The sequence below is a fragment of the Hemicordylus capensis genome, chromosome 2 (genome assembly GCF_027244095.1).
Source record: "Hemicordylus capensis ecotype Gifberg chromosome 2, rHemCap1.1.pri, whole genome shotgun sequence".
NCBI classification, from domain to species: domain Eukaryota; kingdom Metazoa; phylum Chordata; class Lepidosauria; order Squamata; family Cordylidae; genus Hemicordylus; species Hemicordylus capensis.
In genome coordinates, this window is record NC_069658.1 from 264,900,909 (window position 1) to 264,922,442 (window position 21,534).

Sequence of the window (21,534 nt, forward strand, 5' to 3'; positions counted from 1 at the left end):
GCAGCTGGTTACACTGCATAGGGCGGACAATCACCGCATGTGCCCGGTGCGGGCTCTGGGAGATTATTTAAGGTGCAGGGATTGTCAAAGCTCTGCTGCCTTAAACCCCTTTTAACCTAACATTTCAAATTAAGAAGCCAGACTAAGCCCTGTGCCTCCTTCACATATAAAACCCCCCACTGGATTCTGGGCCTGTTACACAAAATAATTATTTTCCTAGGGCTGTAAGAGCTGACAGTATTGCCAAGAGCATGACTGTTCAGGGCTCATTGGGGCTGACATTCACCAGAACAAGGGCATGCAATGTTAGGTTCTTCTATACAGCTTATTTGAATGTGGGGGAGATCTTTCTACACTATCCACACACTTCTTAGGTGTGAGCTTCTCAGTTGTTCTCCATACAGAGGATCATGTCCAGTGGACTTTCCAAAATACTCAGCTATCTATAGAGGGTCACCCACTCTTGGTACAGAGATGCCCTGTGAAAGAGGAGACGAGTGGAAGTTCCTATGGCAAAGATCACAGTTAAAAGGTGCAGTGGGCTAAAGAAGTTTCATTTCTTCCAAGATAAGTAAGATATATCTCATCTACCGGAAACCTAGGTGGGTTTTACAGCAGTTTACTGTCATGTTAAGATTTTCTGTTAGAGATTCATAGCCCACCTGCCCATAACCTGTAGATTCAATCTGTAGTGTATTTCTACCTCACTATCTTATGTATTTCTACCTCACTACCCTTATACTACCACCTTAAGTGGCGTAGCGGGGAAATGCTTGACTAACAAGCAGAAGGTTGTCGGTTCGAATGCCCGCTGGTATGTTTCCCACCTATATCGAGCAGCAGCGATATAGGAAGATGCTGAAGGGCATCATCTCATACTGCACGGGAGGAGGCAATAGTAAACCCCTCCTGTATTCTACCAAAGAAAACCACAGGGCTCTGTGGGTGCCAGGAGTTGAAATCGACTTGACAGCACACTTTACCTTTACCCTTATGCTAGCCACCTAATGATGCAGTGGGGAAGCAAACTGCCAAGGGAGCAGGAGACCATTAGTTCAAATCCCTGCTGGTGTGTTTCCCAGAATATGGGAAACTCCTTCATTGGGCAGCAGCAATATAGGAAGGTGCTGAAAGGCATCATCTCATACTGCGCAGGAGAAGGCACTGGTAAACCACTCCTGCATTCTGACAAGAAAACCATATGGCTCTGTGGTTGCTAGGAGTTGACACGAACTCGACGGCACAACCCAGCCAACTCACCCTTATGCTCTGTGTGTGTTTGTGTGTGCATGTGCGCGTGTGCACACAACATACATACATTTAATGAGGCATCTTTTTAAATGGTTATTCTCTTATTTTTAGCAGGATAGGAAGGGTGCAACTTTCCTTCCATTTCTTTTTAGATTATGAGCCCTTTGGGAACAGGGTATCATTTTATGTATTATTTTTCTATGAGAACTTTTGTTGAAAAGAGTATATAATATTCATAGTACTTGTCTTAAACTTTAGGGATGTTTAGTATACAATTAACCAAACTACAGTTTCCAGGATAATTAAAGTAAAGGTAAAATTGTGCTGTCAAGTCGGTGTTGAGTCCTGGCAACCACAGAGCCATGTGGTTTTCTTCGGAAGAATACAGGAAGGGTTTACCATTAGCATCTCAGCATCTTCCTATATCGCTGCTGCCCAATATAGGTGTTTCCCATAGTCTGGGAAACATACCAGCGGAGATTCGAACCGACAACCTCTTTCTCCCTAGGCAAGTTACTTCCCCGCTGTGCCATTAGGTGGCTACCAGGATAAACAAAGTTGTATAAAACTAGTACAAGCTTATATTATGGATATGTCCTTTTCAATGGTTCAGTGCAGTTGCCAGCTGAATCATAGGATTGTGCTTCACAGTTGTCCCTGAAAGCCCCTTATTTTCCTTTCCTCCTCTCCTGCAAGGTATCTCAGCACAGCCTCAGAAATGCTGCCTGGCATTCTAAGTTACTCAGCTGTACTACTCAGGAGTTCCTCTTTAGGACTAGTAATCCAAATGGAGCTACTCACGAGTAATTTAGCTAGGGGCGTTGCAAGGCTGCTGGAGGCCCCAGGAGAAGCCAAAGTCCAATTATGTTTTCAGCCACCTTTACAACTTCTGGAAGATTCTCTAAAAAAAATCAAGTTCTTATAAAGGTACAAAAAACTACTTATTAGAACTTAGTTTTTTGAGAGAGTCTTCCAGAAGTAGTAGGACTTTGGAGCATGAGGATTAGTATTACTTTCTGAAGACCATTCTTTACTTCAAAAAGATCTACATCGAAATGGAGGTCATCGGCTCACTGCCGTGCAGGATGTGTGGCCTTAGTACTGGATTGCATCCTTCTCCACACCATGGACTTCACCTATCCTCCATTGCTACATACTTCATTTCTGGGGATCTTATTGTTTGTCGTTGATATAGGGGAAAGAACATGACCCAGTCTTGGTGGTGGGATAGGTGGGACATGCAACAGGGGAAGGGGTAATGGAGCAGGGAGGTGAGGGGGCACCTTGGGGTCAATGTTCCCTCTAATTTTTTTTCATCTGTGTGGGGAAAAAGTTTTGTTCTGGGCGGCAGTATCAAGACAGTGTGTGCACACATGCAGTCAGAATGGGATCTTCCTGATTCAACCTGAGCAGGATCTAAAATTAACTGAGTGGACATCAAAAAACTTGTGTGCACAAGCGCACACCTTAGAGGAAACACTGCTTTGGGTGCCTTGGCATCCCCACCCCCATTCAATTTTCCCATGTGTAGGTCTGTCAGCCACTGCATTCTGAAGTGTTTTTCATTTGCAACATCATCAAGAATGCCCAAGAACTTCTGATGTAGCATTAGAGAAGGATTGGGTGATACAAGAACATAAGACCACCCTACTGCATCAGACCAGACATCCATCTAGTCCAGCACCTCTTTAGTTTTGCACTGTGGTGAACCACAAGGAAAGCTCACAAGTGGGACATGAAGGCCGTGGTCCCCCCATTTTTCCTTCCCTTACTAAGTGGTGTTCAGTGATACATTGCCTTTGAATGTATATGCTTATTTCAATCAACATGTGCCTCAAAATGCATAAAAATGAAATAGGTTTCTAAGAGTTCATGCAGCCCTAAGATTTCCTTTCATGAGCCAAATCCTAAGGAACAATTGGCTCCCTGCAGAAAAAGTTGAACTTATTATAAGTGCAGTTTGCTAATAAATAGGGAGAGGAGATGCTGAATGTTTCTTGCTGACGTTACCTGTTTCAATGACTGAGGTTTCTGGGGATGCTGCAAGCAACCCCAGTGAATAAAACGCAGGCGTATACCTCACATGGTCTTTAAACTGCTGCAGTGTGAGATTTGGTTTCAGAAGCTGCCACCTGTGGTCTTCTGGGAAGTGATCATTAATAAAAAGAGCAGGATGGGTAAGGAAGTAAAACTCATTGTATCTGGAACAAGGAGAAAGTGAGAGCCATCAGAGCACAATCATGCAGTATTTCACAACTCCTAAATGAGCAGCAAAGAGAAACAGGCAAAGCTATATGCAGACAGTCTGCTTCTCTTTTTAAAGTGATTTGTTTCCAATTGTTTCCTTGTCAGTATATTATCTGGATTCTTTTTTAAAAAGCGGGGGGAGGGGGAATCTGCAGATGGGCACAGAATAATGAAGTCCTTGCAAGAAGTAGCCCCAGAAAATAAATTGAAAGTAAATTTTGCCCCCACTGCAATTCATCCCAATTCAGGGATTATCCATTTTACAGTTTAATAACGTACTTGAAAGTGAACTTAGTACAAGAGTCATCCACACTGCCACTTCCCCAGGTGCTGTCCAACAGGTGCCACCTTCCGTCAAGATAAACTGCATTCCAGGCATGGTCAGCCTTCTTAAAGCCTTTTCCTGCTTTGTAGGAATACCCTTTGGAGTAGCCTGGGAAATTCTTGCATTCTATCCCTGCAATACTGAGGGCAAGAAGAAATGAAAAGTATTTAGAAACACCACTATGGTGTTCATTATGTCTACAGGGCACTTTCCGGATTAGATCCTGCAACAGGGTCAGGATGTATCTCTGAAGTGTATCTTCCACACTTCCTGTGTTGTGACACTGCAGTCCCTATGCTGACAGCAGGGTGCCGTTTATATTTCCAATGCTTTGTTTCAAATTTAATCACTGTGATATAGTGCTATGAAGTCGTATATCTGGGGTAAAGAAGTTGCTGTTTTTTCGAGTAGTTAGTTTTTGAGAGACTGCTCCCCCTGCTGTTTACATTTTAATGTGATTTGTCAGAACGAGAGCAGCTTACCTGGAAAGCACCCAGGCATGGCTGTATATATGTTGAGATTACTCCATGTCAGTGCAGCAATTGTTACTGAGAGCAGAATTAGGCAGCTGCATACATAAAAAGTATGTTTCTAGATCTTAAAGTGAGAGCAGTTTGAAAAATATTTAGCCAATGCCCAGGGAAAGAAGCAGGGGATGGGGGCAGGCTGAGCAGAATTGCTTGAGGCTGTGGGAGGGCTTAGGTATATTATTATTATATTGTTCCCATGACTGCATGGAACAGATTAAAGAATGCAAAATAAGAAAGTATATACACTTTTGCATCATTTGCATACAAGTAATAATTGCTATTGCTAATAAGACTTGACTGTTTCATTTTCAGCAGAATTCAAACTTTAAAAGAACAACTAACAAAAACATTGAAGACTCTTTCGCATTTTTTCTGGCATGGGATTGGAATCATGGTAGTGCAGAGTTTTGTTTTGTTTTTTAAAGCACAAAATACTCTGTAGTATTTCTCTGTAACCCTCTCTGTAACCATCTCTGTAGGTTACAGGAGGCTCATCCTGAGCACATCTGAATATGCCTCACTTAAAAAACAACAACCAGGGACCAAAAAATCAGGGACAGAAAAAGGGCTGGGACCAATGAGGGAATGCGGGAAGAGGACTGTTGTGACAGATCTGGAGATCTGATTGGGTGTCCTAGGATTGCTCCATTGCCTGCCAATTACCTGCACATCTTTTCAAAGAGGGCAGCATATCCAGCACAGACACTCCTTCGTAACCGAAGGACATCAGCTGGCTCACAAAACCTCTCAGCTTCATTATGATAGGCTTTCACATCATATTCTGAAATAATAGAGACAATCATGACGTGGGTGGTAGCTCACAATACAAAGTAAATAAGGCAAAAACATGATTTACCAGTGAATCCAATCAATAAATCAATTCATTAATCACAGATAGTAAAGAAAGAGAGAAATATTTTTAGTCTATCTGAGAAAAAACACTTCTGAAGTGTCAGTATGATCTCCACCGCACTTTAAGGTCATCAGGAAAGGTGCAGGGGTGGATTAAGCTTTTTGCCGCCCAAAGGCAAAACAGCTTTTGCCACTCTTTCACCTTTAAAAAAAAACAAAGATGTGTGGCAGAATGGGGGTGGGGGGTGCAGGGAAGGTTCCCTCTTTTGCCCTGGAAGTGGAATGCCACTTCCAGCAGCTATGAGGAGGGTGGGGCGAGAAGGAGAGAGTCGACCTACCTATATGATGGCAGATCCATATCCAAATGGCTCGGACTTTCTCCAAGTCACTGTGGGCTTCTTGGAGCAGAACACTCACCAGATTTTCCATACTGCTATTGACATCCACCTAATTTAGAAAGAGTAAAAATTAATGTGGTAACTTCTGCAAAAGTTAATATGGTGAAGAAAGTCCAGATTCTACTTTTTATCATCATTCCCCCTGATTTATTATGTTTCATTGATGTCTTCTGTACATTTTAAAATTGGAGATTCAAAATACAGCTTGAGCTACAATGTTGTAAACTGCAATCTTGACATATATTGAGGGCTAAATTGCACATTATATTGCTTCTGCATGAAACAATGTCCCCTTCTCCCTTGCTGACTCTCTTGGTTCATTTACAGGTCACTGTATAGGGGTGTGCATGGATCGTTTGGCGTGATTCAGTCCAAATTCAAACTGAATTTGGACCGAACCGTGGGTATGCGAACCAATGCGTTTGAACAAATCAGCTGGACTGGTCAGTTCAACAAACCAGCTTGAACCAGTTAGAAGCGGTTAACAATCATGCCACTCGAACAGGCCCAGTTCTGCACGTTCCTATCAGTGTGTCTCTGGATTCTACAAACCAGAGCTGACAACCTTGCTATCACTTATTTGTGAAAACATATTATACTACAGTAGTGAACAGGTTGAGAGCATAAGTTAGGAGTTTGAAATCCAACTATGAATTCACTGGGTAGTCTTAAACATGCCATGATCTATCTGTCTCAGCTCCCCATCTGTAATACAGGAATAACAGTACTCAGCTTCCACTGAGGACTATTGTAAGGATTAATGAAATAAAGTATCTGACAAAGTGGGCTCTGGCCTACAAGACTTATTGTGACAGACTAACGTGTGTTAGTTTTTAAGGTGCCATAAGAATTCTATTGTTTCTGAGAGGCTCTCTTGCATGGTGCATTTTTGTTTCACTAATGCAGCATTAGTCTGGATGCCAGCCACGATCCTTTGGCTCATACTTTCCCCATTCTGCCTGGAATGGAATGCTCTGCTTATCAGAAGAGCATGCTGAGAAGGTAGAATCAAATTCCAGATGTACAGGAAATGCCTTGATCTGCTAGCAGATAACATACAGCACCGTATACCCCCAAAGGTAAGCCTTACCTTTGATGCATAGGCATCAAGTTTCTTAAACTGTTCCAAGTCTATTGGCATTGACTTCAGGCTGGATTTATCCCATGGATAATCTGGAAGCAAACGTGGAAGTCAAGTTTCAAATCTTTCAAAGAGGTGATTTATGTTTATGTTGAGCAGGGAAAGAGCAACTGTCCCTATTCAACCCCAGCACAGCATCCCTCCAGTGGCTTTCATTTCGTTTAGAAAGCCCTTTGGGGACATGGAACCATCTTATATGCTGTTTATGATAACTGGTGTACTTTGAGAATATTTTTACTGAAAAGTGGAATAAATAATTTAAAATAATGAATTATTATTAATGATTATTAATAGCATAAAAGAAGGAAAAAAATATGAATAGCATGAGCCTATGCTGTGATTTAAAGTGGGACTCCATGGAACAAATAAAATAAGCCAATAAAAATAGGAGGTTATCCTACTGCCCTCCAAGTAAAGCCAAGCCATAGAGAGTGAGGGCACATGGCCGACCCTGCTGTGAGTGTTGCTTTGACTATGAAGGGCTGAATGGCCACTGCTGGACTGGAGGCAGAGTGCTGGACTTAGTGGACCTCTGATCTGATCTAGCAAGGCACTTCTACAGGGTGTTCAATTTCTTCAACAAATCCATGAAAATTTGGGATTGGAATGGAGTGGAGTGGTGTGTGCACCTCCCACAGCCAATGTTAGTATTTCTTTAAAGAAGCCTCCTTCACAATGAAACCCCTCGCTTCAAAATATGGGGTGCGGCATCTCCACCCTCAAGTGCAAACGTTTCCCTCAAAGAGCCATGACATCTTCCTTCCCATATCTGTTGGTCAGAGGACAACAGAATCCAGTGGGGCAAATCTGAAGGCTCATACTTACCATACAAGTCTTGTTCCCCAGAAGGAGGTGCCTGTTTGCCATGATCTGGAAAGTCTACAGAGTGATCAAATGTGACCACCAGAAAGGAGAAAACATGTTTGCAGAATCAAAGAGTGAAAGCATATGAAAACAGGTTGAGATATGGTGAGTACTTTTTTTAGCTTCATCCGGGACTGGTCAAGAATTACATCATGCAGAAGAACCCATTTATTTGATCTGAAACACCTCCCTTGCTATAGCTGAACAACCATGTTAACCATCAGACCTTGTATAATATACATACTTCTAAAATGTCACAATAAATCCACTTGTGAGATAGCACATTCACTAAAATCACAGTAAAACCCAATGCATACTACCAAAACCATTTACCTCATCATTGCTATTTTCACAGGGTGATTCACACAATCCTTTGTTCCATTTCCCCAGCCACATTGCAGTATATAACCATACAGACCATGGTCTGGAAAAGCATGGTTTCAGCATGGGGCCATTTCAAGATAATGTGCATAGGACACACCTCTTATAAAAACATTCAAACCTCTATAATTTGTATTGCAGCTGAGCTGCATATCAAATCATTCACAAGACAGGAGTTGTTATAGTGAAACCTTATGGAATTTCCTCCCTGGACCTAGGACCTAGGCCAGGTCCACCTGGCCCCAAATCTGAGTGCTTTTAGATGCTAAGTCAAAACATGCCTTTTAAGATAATCCTTGGGCATGGCTTGAATTTTAATTTGGGGTATAATTCTTCCCCTACTGCTGTGCTGGGGCTATGCTCTGTTTTTGACCTGCCTACTATATTGTCCTTTAGATCAGGGCCTTCCTGAAGATGTTGTATTACAACTCCCATAATCCCTGATTATTAACCACTGTGGTTGGGGATGATGGGAATTGTAGTCTGACAACAGCTAGATGACTGAAATTGTACAGTCCTGCTTTAGATAATACTATGCTTTGTTTGGCTGTTTCATGTTGCTGCTTTTTCCCCCTTTTTTCTTTTTTGGTATATATGCATTTTTTAATACAAGTGTATTACATTTGTGTAAGATGCTCTGGTTTTCTTTGTGAAAAAGAGTGGAAAGTGAAAATATAAACATGCATAATTAATATAACAAATTAATGTGTCAACATAGAAAACTGGGGTTCTTTTTAGCCACCAGATGGGCCCCCCTATAAACTGGGGTTCTTTTTAGCCACCAGATGGCATCAGAAAACCTTCCATCCTGGATGAGCAAGGAGCTCCTCTTTGGTGCACCAGCATACACCCATACAATCCATATTGCTCCGGGCAGCATGGATCGCTAGAGGCCAGGAAGATAAGTCCCAGCCTCCAGGAATCCCATAATGAACTGCACGTTGAGTGTGGATCCCCCCATGAATCGGGCACTTTGGGTGCACTTGCACCCTCTAACCCCGGTTAAGGGCCAGGGTTAAAAGTTGGGCTAGTGGGGGTGGAAATGCCAAGATCAGGAGCGATCCCAGAGCTCCACCCAAGCAGCCCGATCCAGGCTGGGCTGCACTAGCCTGGGTTGAGCTGCTTGTGTGAATAGCCTCTCTATATGGCAAAGTGCCAGCCTGTCTCAATGAGTGACCACCGCAGATTTGGTGGAAACCCTGCTGAGCTCAGGAGCTTGACAAACTAAGAATGAGCCCTGTACAACTAAAGTCTCCAAAGCTACCTGTCAGGGTGTTTGAACTGCTGCCTTAATTATCTCAATTTCTACTATTTTTTATTTTATTTTTTAAACTTTTGCAGGGCATACGCAGAACCAACTACAAATGTGGGCAGAAACAGTGGGTGGGAACTGGAAGGAAGAGTGGTTGGGATATTGGAAAGGGACAGAGGAAAGCCTGGGGTGGGGGTGGGGGGCGCAATACCCAAAATATATCACAAGGGAAACTGAAGGAGGAAACACAGTGCATGTGGATGACCCACATTGACTCAGCAGAATTGTGAGGGTCCGCTGCATCTCCCTCATTTTATCCCTCTGTCTCAAAAAGCTCATAGTCTTGTTATTTTTGTGGAGAAATGTCTACCTCATTGGCATAGCAAATTTTGATATGATAATCAGAGACAGTGCAGCTGTCTAGTACAGTGACTGGAAAATAGCTTCAGGCTGCCTTCAGGCCATTCTCTTTCTTTTGTGCAGCTCAGGGCTACCAAGTTCACGCTCACAACACTATCAGCATTCATTGGCTCACACTACACACCTTGGTCAAGCTCAGCATTAACAGTTGGCAGAGGCCAAAAATTGTGTGCATCGACTCTCTGGTCCACTCAAAAAAAGAAGCGTGACTGGAAAGCGACAGGTTTTTTAAACTTCCTGACAGTTTTCCATTCGATGTTTTGAACGCGGAACACTATTTTTTTAAGTGTTTCTTACACAGAACTTGTAAGCCCAAACATCCAATGGTGTGGCCATTGAAACCATTGAATGGGGTGAGGAGGGCAAGGGTCCCTGAGCCAGCAGTTTCTGGGGACCACCCAATGCACCCACTTCCCAAGCACTCAGGAATGAATGAGAAGCAGTAGTTTGATTTATAAACCAACTGGTTTAAGCTTTCAATCTTTCTATGAAAGGGCTCAGCTCAGGTCATGCTACACCATATTTGTAATAAGCCCAACTCTGTCCCTCAACTGCTTCTACTTGCTTTCATGAGGGAGGTCTAAGGAGAGCCTCCCTATGAGACCTCAAGAGGTGAAGAGGGGATCGTATGAGGACTCCCCCCCCCCGCCAAGATGTGAGGATCCAGGCCATCAAGATTAGCACACAAGGATATAACAAAGAACTGTCCCCTATGAGGGAATTTTGGCAAAAACTGATCACTCTGCTGCTGTGGAAGACTTTACGGTTCAGAATACAAATTTCTCACTGGTAAATCCAAGCTGCCTCTTTGTTGCTTGCACCTTCCCTTCTTCTACTGGTGCTGTTGGAAACATAATCCACCATTACTGTTCTGACCAGTATTGTACCTGCATCTCGCCACCCATACGATGGATACCAACTTTGTGGGGAGGAATTTAAATTGGGGAAATAGAGCTAGAGCTGAGTTAACCCCCTTGCCCCCAGCACTGGAGCCCTAATCCAATTCAGGGGCTCCAAAGCTGTTTTTAAATGTTAAAAAAAAAATAGTTGGGGGATTCAGTCATGGATCTCTCACCTAATGTGTAGTCCGGCCCTTAGTGCCCTAGGTTAGCATGTTACAGATACCCCAGAAAGACTTGTAGATTGTTTCTTTTGGTAGCTCCCCTTAGCTGACTAATTTATACCTTCCTCTCTTAAGTTCTCTTACTATTGCTTTCATTCTTCCAGTCTCAATCTAATTAACGACTACAGCTCATCATAAAGGGTTGCTCTAAGCAACTGAGCTACCTTTGTTTGATCCACAAAGACATGGATCAAATTAGGGTGGCTCAGTTGCATAGGAATCCTTTAGAATGAGTTGCTATTAATTCAAAATGACACTATAACTCTCCTTTGCTGAGAGATAGTATGGTGTACTGGTTAGAATGCTGGATTAGGATTGGGGAGACCAGAGTTCAAATCCCCACTCAGCCATGCAACTCACTGGGTAACTCTGGGCCAACCACTGGGTAATTCTGGGCCAACCACCTAACCTACCTCACAAGGTTGTTTTGAGGATAAACATAACCATGCATACAACTCTGGGCTCCTTTTATAAATGTAAAAACAAACAAGCAAACACTGTTTCCAGAGAAAAGGCATACTTTGTGTATGACTCCAGTTGGAAGAATTTGCTGAAGGGCTATCCCATGTCTTGTTCTGAGTTGGTAGTAATATTTACAATTAATTGGTATTGTAGGATTCAGGCTGCCTTTTGTTACATTCAAGCTGTGAAAAACATCCCAGCTGGTCTTCAGCTTCCCCCTGAGAACCATTGGGGATGTAAGTGGCTCAAAGCCTGCAAAGTCTTCTTGCTCATTTGGCTGGAGATGGGTGGTGGTGGGGGGACACCACCTCTCTCCCCACAACCAGAGGGAGTATCCTGCAGTCTTCAAAGAAACTCAGGTACTACTGGCCTCACACACAGAAGACTGGTTCACACATAATGTGGAACCTGTGGCTCCCTCCAGCCTAAGATATGGAGAGAACTTGAAGCTGGTGCTGCAGACTCTCACATATTTTTGTTTGTTGGAGGTAACCAAGTTGAGCCAGAAGTATGCCCCCTGTCCAGGTCTCGAAGAGAGGCCCTGGATACTCTCCCAGCCAATTTTGCATGGCCCTTTAATTGACAAACCTTCTTATGTCAGCTGCTTTGTAGCCATTGGTCTTGAATGCAAAAGGGGCTTCATGAACCAGAGGTTCACGAAGAGCATGGATTCAGATGTAGCATGCACCTCAGAGTAGGGATGTGCAGAATGGTTCGATTGTGAACTGGTACTCCGCGAACCAGGTCAGTTCGAACAGTTTGATTGCAAACTGGATCGCACTTCAGGAAAGGTGGCTGGTCCTAGATCAACCCAAATTGAACCTGGTTCAAAGCAAACTGGTTTGAGGGTTCAAGCGAGTATGGTGGGCGGCCCTGGGCACCATTTTGGAGGGCAGTTGTCTTGTTGTTTTTCCCTTGCTGATTGGTTTTTTGCCACTGCTTTCCGATTAGCTTGCGATCTCTTTTCTTCGTGGTTGGCTTGTTATCATTCAAAATCTAGTGTTGTCAGGGCAACTCTGCCCCCACTGCCTCCGTACTCTACGTTTTTGAAGGGTCCTCATGTGAGAGTGAGTCCTCATGCTGACTTAAAAAAATGAATTCATGTACAGTCATTCACAAAAAAATGTGAATGTACATACAGATATACAAACAAAATGTTCTAATGGACTAAAACCACCCAGAGACACAGGTTCGGGGTGGTATAGAAATACTAGATAGATAGATAGATAGATAGATAGATAGATAGATAGATAGATGTTCAGGTGAATGCACATACAGACATAATAATGAGGTTGTTCACACGACTGGGTGGGTGAGGCAGCGGGTGGGGGGGGGAGGCTGGTTGAACTCACCTTCCCCATCAGCCGAGCACTTGACCTTACTGGGAGCATGGGCCCACTGAGAGCATGCCCACAGCTGATCTGTGCTGCGTGGCGCAGCACTCCAGAGGTCAGGACAATGCATCCCAACTTCTGGATAGCCCATAAAGCACTGTGTGACATGTGCGATGCATTGGAGGACTCCCCCAGGAGACAGGCACTCTAGGCACCCATCTCTATGTCCACTGGGGCTGAACGTAGCCCCAGCGAACACACAATCCTGGAGCCTGGGTTAAGGACTCGCTCGAACCCTTAACCCCAGCTAAGAGCCAGGTTTCAAAGTGGAGCTAGGCGATGCTGCCCTCACAGGATCGGGCCCAATCCCGGCAGTTCTCAGATGCAGTCTCACCCAGGCTGGGCTTCCCTAGCCTGGGTTAGGATGCACATGAGAACAGCCTCACTGTGTGAATAGCCCCAATATGCCTACCCCTCATCACAGAACTACAGTTTCCCAGGGTTCCCAGGAAAGAGGGAATATTGAACCATTTTAGGACTGTAGTATAGCTATTCCCTGTGCAAATTTGTCATTGGGCAGTTGGTAGCATAAGCAAAACCTGAGACATGAGCCTCTTATAATATACACCCAAGTGAGTTTGCACTGGCGCATGTGGTGTATATGTAGGTTATATGCAATGAAGCACATTTTCTACTCACGTAGGTAGCAGAGACAGAAAGGCAGCAGAGGGCAGCAGAAGATCACCAGCAGGAGCTGCTGAGTGCAAGACCAGCCAACACGAAAGGCCATCCCTCCTCTGAATTGTCACCTAGAAAGGAGAACAGTCATAAATTGGTTGTTAAAATCCTGGCATTGCACATATGTAACAGGTTCTTATTTTTAGATAGTGCTGTAATATAACCAGATTGTACATACAAAACACAGGTACATAAATTGATCATTGCCTGCAGTGCCAGATTTGGGCACAAGCTAAGTAAGCTACACCTTAGGGATTCACATTATGAGGGAGGTTGGATTTTAAAAAATGACTACATTTCAAATTTTACATAACAGAAAAATAAAGGGGAAAGGGGAAAAATGATTCTAAAGCAGACTAATAAGGCTAAAATATACTTATATTGCTGCACAATTATTTACCAAACCAAGTATATAAACCTTCACAGAAATACCTGTAAAGTTGAATTGAAATTTCATTTGACCAGGGCCCAGTTTTTCAAAGGTCTAATTCTGGTTCAGAAATTTGATCCAGGATCACTTTGATTCTGGAATCCCACAATCCTGAAATCAGTTTTGATCTGATTTTGATGTTTTGGCACACTTTTCTTACAAGATCTCATGATACTATTGGGCTTTTTAAGATTAACACAGCTTCGGGCCTCAGCATTTAATAATCTAGCCCTTATTGCCTGCCTGGCAAAAATGAAGAACTGCCAATGACCTTGGCTTGGTCCAGGAGTGTAGGGTAGCTATGCTGTACCTCGTGGGTTTGGTTGTTTCTGAGGAGTTCTGAATGTAGATTCTATGGTAGCATATGAGAGTGCATTCATGGTTTGTCGTTGAAAATCTCATATGCTACCAGAGAATCTATACTCAGAACCTCTCAGAAACAACAAAACCCAGTACCCCATGGGTTAGCAACCCATGGGGGTGGTTGGCACTCTCTGTGCAATACACCACCACTCACTCTGAGCCACCTCAGCCCCCTCCCCAGTGCAATTATGGGGCTGCTGAAACCTCCATTGTCCCCTATGGGATAAAACCTTAAAGACGCGTAAACTTCAGAAACCAATTTAAAGTCGGGCCTCTGGCTAACTCCTTTGCAATATGCGTGGTGGGCAGGCACCCCTTGGGATGCTAATGCCCAACCCACTGCTCTACCCCCTTTCTGCCCCAAATCTGCCACAAAGACATGCAAATTTCAACAATTCATTAAAAAAATCAGGCCTTTAGCCAATCCCTTTGGAATCTGGGTGGTTGGCAGACAACTCCTTGGGGTACTGCCACCCAACCCACTGTTCTGCCCCCCCTGCAGGCCCGTTTCTGCCCCAAATTTGCCACAAAGACACAAATTTCAACAATTCATAGAAAATCATTGCCAGGCAGCACACACAACAGAGAACAGCAGACTAGCAGAGCTTCTTAAAGAACCAGGTTTCCAAATTAAGCATCAGATGCAGCAAACTATGGCCAACAGCAGCATCAAGTGTGCCCTGCCCTCCCTCCTTCACCAAGCAAGCAGTTCTCATCCACAGACATTTTTTTCAACACTTCAACAGCAGAGCTTTACAAAGAACCAGGTTTCCAAAGCAAGATCATACAGATGCAGCAGAGTCAGACAGACTAGGCAAGATCACACAGAGATAGCAGACTTGGCACATTTTTTTACTTTTCTTCAACAGATTGGAGCCTGTGTCACCACAACCGATTTGATGCAAGCAACCTAGTTTGAATAAAAATGATGATGATGCTAGAATAGAATTCACAATATGACCCAATCTTCATTGCAAAGAGGAAGGAGAGAGAGGGAGAGGAAGAGGGAGGGGAGAGGGAGAGAGAAAGAGAGAGAGAGAGAGAGAGAGAGAGAGAGAGAACGAACCAGCAGGACCTCCAACTTGCCTCCCCACTCACTCAGGGCACTGCTGGCTGCTGGCACAGACAGGCACAATCAGGCAGTGATTTGCACAAGGTGGTGGAAAAAAATTCTTCTGGAACAAAAAAAGGAAGCAATGCAGCAGCAGATTAATCTATTCCCAGGCTGGCATGCAGTAGCCATAGCAGGCTTGCATGCTGGGCTCAGACTGGCAGCAAGGCAAGCATGGCATCATGGAAACTTGAGTTTAGACATGCAATGCAAAATTAGTTCTTTCTAATGAGGCAGAAAGGCAGAAGCGACTGAGTAACTAAATTGTTGACTGCACCAAACTCCCCCCCTCTTGCCACTTCAACATTCTCAAAGCAATCATCCCAGACAGAGTGGAAACATTAAGGGTATTGTTTGCTAGAGCTGGCAGTAACTTGGCTATACTCTTCAGGTTAATCATTCTTAGCACACAATTGCATTACAATACAACGCATTCCAAGGAAATGAGCTTCCTCAGGGGTGCTGTGCCTGCTTTTTGCATATCTTATCATCTTATCTTGTTCTTATCTTTTTGACAAACACTCACTGCCTCCCTGGTTGGTGCAGTCAGGAGACAAAAGGACAATTAAATTTCATGCAATGCTGAAATGGAAATCCAAAATATTTTCCGAAGAACAAAACTTTCTGCTCCGACATAGGGTCATTTTTATTTGTATACCAAAACAATTTTTTTTTTAATTTTTTTCATTTCAATTTGTATACAAAATGTCTGAAAATGCCATTTTTGGACAAAATGTTTTGTTGTCGAATTGAAATGCACAAGCCTGTTGTGTGGAAGCAAGGTAGGATGAAAAGCTACCCAGGTTTTCCTCCTACCTTGCTTCCACACTTCCACACAATCACTTCACCACAGGGTTAAAACACAGGGAAGCAGAGTGCAGGAATAAACGGACAGTTCTCACAATCGAGAGAAATGAATATTAGGGTCCTACAAGGACTGCATTTGTACTAAGACCAGGGCTATTAATAAATGATCTGGAAACAGAAGTGAGCACTGAGGTGGCCAGGTTTGTGGGTGACACCAGATTATTTCAGTATGGGGAAATTCAAGCAGATTGTGAAGAGCCCCACAAGGACCTCTCATCCTGGGTGAATGGACAACAAAAATACAAATACGGCAATGTATAATGTCGTGTCTGTGTGAAGTCAGGATTTTTTGCCCCAGCCAATGTGTGGGCACCCACCCCCACCCTACACACACACACTGATGGGATCTGGAGAATTAGTGATGTAAGCAGGCCAAAGTAATCCTGCAGTCATGGTGGATAGCTCAGTGGAAATGTCACTCGGGTAAAGAAGGCAAATCCCATGCTGAGGGCTATTAGAAAGGGGACTGAAAACATAGCAATAAGTATAATCATGCCCCTATACTGTATAAATGCTTTGTGCCCCTGCAATACCATGTTCATTTCTGGTTTCCCCATCTCAAAAAATGCAGTAGATCTGGGAAAGGTGTGGAAAAGATTAACCAAAATGATCAAGAGGTTGGAACATATTCCCTAAGGCTAAAAAGTTTGAGCTATCTCGTTTAGACAAAAAGATGACTGAGAAGGGATATGAGGAGAAGTATATAAATGTATGCATGGAGTGGAGAGAGAGAAATGTCACTCACTCCTAATGGCAGAACTTGAGGTCACCTGGTGAAATCCATTGGCAGTGCATTCAAGACAAAGGGCTTCTTCACACTGTGCATAACTAACTTATGGAATTTGTTGCCACAAGATGGGGTGATGGTCACTGGCTGAGATAGACAAATGTATTAACTAAGTGGAGCCTCCAGGTTTAGTGGCAATATGGTTAAGTGGCTGACATGTAGAGCAGCCATTTAGCAGAGGCTCCTTCAAGCTCAACCAGAGGGTTGCCAAGCAGCAGAACACACACAGAGAGAGGGCAGAGCCATTTTCACTGTCCTCCCCTGCCTCCATCGGTGCTCTTTGCTGTCCATAAATATGTCCCTGAAAGTTGCAGAGGAGCCATGTGCAAGAATCACTTAAGGGACAGGAGAGAGCAGTGAAAATCATTCCTCCTGCCCCTGTGCACAAGCTCTGCTGCTGGGCAGTGCTCAGACTGAGCTAATAATAGCAGCCTCTCTGGCTGGGGACACAGCTCTGCTGCATCCTTAGATGTCTGCTCTGCATGTCATCATTTGCTGAAGGGATGGGGAGGACAGCAGGGGGAGGCTGCTGCCTCCTTGCCTTGGTGTGGGCTGCCCAGAATAATTTGACTAGCCACTGGGTGGCTTCAGATGTCATGTGGAACCCCAGATTCAGCCGAGCCCTGTGTGACCTCCCTCACTCCCATGTCTGTCAAATGCCTACTTCCTTTCTAGGTTAGGATATGCTGAGTAAGATGAGTCATGACGTCCAAAATCACCAACCTTGGCATATCCTCACATTCAAGTGAATTTCAGGGCTCGGGTTTTTTGAAGCATATAGGTTAGGATATGCCAAGGTTGGTGGGTTTGGTCATTGCAACCAATCTCAGCATCTCCTTACCTAGAAAGGAAGTAGGCACTCAGGGAGGGCGGAGGGCATGCTCCCAAGGCTGAGGGCAGTTGTATGGAGCTTGGCTACAACTGTGGTCCGTGCAGCATCTGGATCCCCCTATTGTGGGGAACAAGGTGCTGGACTAGAATCAATGGTAGAGCTCTTCCTACTTTCTTCTATTCATCTGCAATAATTGTTTGGCTTCCTGCATGATAAGCTGGAAACAGCTCTCCAATGCTTTGCAGTGAGTAGGGATGTGTTTATGATGGAGATGGGAGTTCCAGTGCATCGACCTTTTGCACCAACTAGCCTAATGACCCCTAGGGGCATTGGGAGTAGAAGTAGTTAGTGAGGGTCTCCTTACCTCTCCCTGTTTTACTTCTATTCTATGACCCCTGCCTTGACTCTCCAGGTATTTCCTATGGCGAGTCAGTCCTCTTCCTTTCCTCTTAGAGAATAGATGAAAAAATATAGAGCTAGGATGTCATATATCCGGCATGAAAAAGTTGCTGTTTTTTCGGGTTGTTAGTTGCTGCGAGACTGTTTATGTTTCGAATGCGACTTGCCCAAATGGAGGCATTTTGCTGCTGATGAGCAGCTAGTCTGGAAAGCGCTCTACATGCATGTTCTTTAGATAATAACTGCAGCAACAAAACTCTGCACTCTACTCTGTAACTGGAATGGGTAGCTTCCTTGTGGGCACTTTGAAAAATAATTACAAACCCCAAGAGTTTATATATTGTTATTGATAAAAATGCAGCTGAATGCGTAAAATAAGAACACACACAAAAGATGAGCACCATGTATTTCATTGTTAAAGAAAGAAACTAAAGAGGCCCAGTCCTCTGTCATTGTTCAGCAAAGAGCAATGAATTTGTGTTCTGCTAACTGAGCAAAGGGGCATCTTTTTAAAGTGGTGAGTGATTTTTTTTATTGAGCAGGGGGGAGAGCAACTGGCCCTATCCAACCCCAGCACAGCATCCCTGCAGTGCTTGAGGCTGGCGTCTACCTCATGTTTCCTTTTAGACTGCGAGTCCTTTGGGGTTATTATTATTTATTATTTATTTAAACCATTTGGAGCACTTTTGTTGAAAGTAACGGTAGTAGTTCTGTGACCTCCTTCACAGTTCCCCCTTGGGTTGGATATGCATGGGATACGTTTCTTCTAACACCCCTCAACATCCTCTTTGCTTTGCATCCCAAAGCTTACCAGCTGCTAACCAATCAAACACTCAATGAACCAATCATTTCTTTCATTTAGCAAATGCTGTTTTTTTAAAAGACCCAAACAAATCAGCATATTCAGTTACCTTTTCTGGATAGATGCTGAACAGACACTCCGCTGATTCTATATTTTGCAGAAAAAGGGATGTGAGAGAGAATCTTTCTCTCTTGACGCTTCTTGGAAGTGCCTCGTTTCCTTGTTGGGGAAAACTTTTAATACTTCTTAATCCGTTATATTCTGTTTGGTTTGCAATTACTGTTGCCATGATCCATATTCATCAGTGGATCATACCCAAGTTGACTTCTGTCTCTATAACAATAAATACTTAAGCAACAGGATTATTTTGAAGGCTGCCAAGAGAAGAGATGTTTATATAGCCAGGTGCAGCATGAAGGAAGTACCAGCTGAATTGATACTATTGTGAGTTTGGGCAGCTTCATCACTGACTGAGTGGTTCCAGGACCTGACAAAATAACATGAATGTTTCTTAATACCTGTGGATGATATTCTTGCATGGATCCCTCATTTGTAGGGTGTGGTATTTCCAGTTATTCCATCGATCCAGGCCAGCTCTAAAATAAAACTCTAGTTACAGTCTAGTCTGTAAGTAGTCTGTCCCACTAGAGGTGGGACAGATAGAACACAAGCAGGAGCAGAAAAGCAGTCTGCATTTGCCTTGCTGTACTAAAGATTTTTCTCCTTTAATTTTATTTTAATTAATTTATTTTTTTATTCAATTTTTATACCGCCCTTCCGAAATGGCTCAGGGCGGTTTACAATTAAAACAGAAACCATTAAAACCAACAACATTTAAAACAGAAATATAACTATAAACACCAATTAACAATTAAAACATCTTAAAAAACAAATTAAACTATCAGAACAATTAAAACCCTGAAAACAAGGTTCTGGTCAGTGACTGTAACAATAAAGACTGACTGACTGACAAGGTTAGCATTAAAAAAATTAAAACTAATAAAAAACCCCGAAGGTTCAGGCCAAACAGATCAGTTTAAGGGCTCTCTTGAAGGTCAGTAAGGAATTAAGATTGTGAATTTCTGCTGGGAGTGCATTCCATAGCCCGGGAGCAGCTACAGAGAAGGCCCCCCTCTGAGTCGCCACCAAACGAACCAGTGGTAACTGGAGCAGGACCTCCTCAGATGACCTTAATGTGCGGTGGGGATCATGTAGAAGAAGACACTCTCTAAGATATCTCGGACCCAAGCCATTCAGGGCTTTAAAGGTAATAACCAGCACTTTGTATTTTGCCCGGAAACATATCGGCAGCCAGTGTAACTGTTTCAAAACAGGAAAAATATGGTCTCTCCGGGTTGCCCCAGAGACCAGTCTGGCTGCCAAATTCTGAACTAACTGAAGTTTCCGGACTATGTACAAAGGCAGCCCCACATACAGCGTATTGCAATAATCAAGCCAGGAGGTTACCAGTTGATGTACCACTGTTTTGAGGTCATCCTCTTCAAGGAATGGGCGCAGCTGTCGAATCAGCCAAAGCTTATAGAAAGCACTCCTGGCCATGGGCTCCAGCTGAGATACCAGGGTGAGGCCTGGGTCCAGGAGTACTTTTCCAAGCTGTGCACCTGCTCCTTCTGGGGGAGGGTAACCCCATCCAGCACAGGAAGATCTAACACACCCCTCAGATTCCAAGCCCCCACAAGGAGCACCTCCATCTTGCTTGGATACAGCTTCAATTTGTTCTCCCTCATCCAGCCCATTACTGCCTGTAGGCAGACATTTAGAGAATGAGTGCCATTTCCTGAAGATGAAAAGGAGAAGTAGATTTGGGTGTCATCAGCATACTGATAACATCCAGCACCAAACCTCCTGACGACCTCACCCAGAGGTTTCATGTAAATATTAAAAGCATTGGTGACAGAATGGAGCCCTGAGGGACTCCATATGACAGCTCCCATTTTGAGGAGCAACTGTCACCAAGCTCCACCATCTGGAATCTACCCAGGAAATAGGAACGGAACCACGGCAAGGCAGTGCCCCCATCCCCAACTCCTCCAGGCAATCCAGAAGGATACTATGGTTGATGGTATCGAAAGCCTCCTAGAGATCCAGAAGAACCAGCAGAGTCACACTCCCTCTGTCGATTCCCTGGTAAAGGTAATCTATCAGGCCGACCAAGGCAGACTCAACCCCATAGCCCACTCTAAAGCCAGTTGGAAAAGGGTCTAGATAATGCTGTTAATTATACTCTGCTGCCTGATCCTTGTGTGCTACAACCCTTCCCTCTCGGATTCTACACAGGGGTGGAGTCTGAAATAAGGGCTCTGCAGGTTATGTCCTTTTGGGGAAGGACTGTAGGTCAGTGACATAGCAAAGCTATTCACACGCACATGCAAAACTGGGCTAAGGAAGCCCAGCTCGGTTTTGCACGTGTGTGTGTACCACCTGGATCGGACCTGATCCTGGCGGCACATCAGCGGCAAAGTTGCCTAGGCAGCCACCCTCAAAAACAAGTTTAGGAGAGTGAGCACTCTCCTAACCACATTTCTGTGATGGTTTGCCAGCCGTGACTGCTTGCAGCCACAAGATGGTGGGGATCCCAGTCAGCTCAACGGAGGGGGGTCCCCA

The 21,534-nt window shown here is 44.0% G+C and overlaps 1 long non-coding RNA gene across 1 annotated transcript; it reads left to right on the forward strand.

Annotated features, from left to right (window-relative positions):
• Nucleotides 1–1,790: 1,790 nt before the first annotated feature.
• On the forward strand, nucleotides 1,791–14,000 carry LOC128347918 (uncharacterized). Its single transcript, XR_008317838.1, has 4 exons — nucleotides 1,791–4,747; nucleotides 6,510–6,682; nucleotides 7,591–7,713; nucleotides 13,284–14,000. It is a non-coding gene; the product is annotated as an uncharacterized LOC128347918 (long non-coding RNA).
• Nucleotides 14,001–21,534: the final 7,534 nt, after the last annotated feature.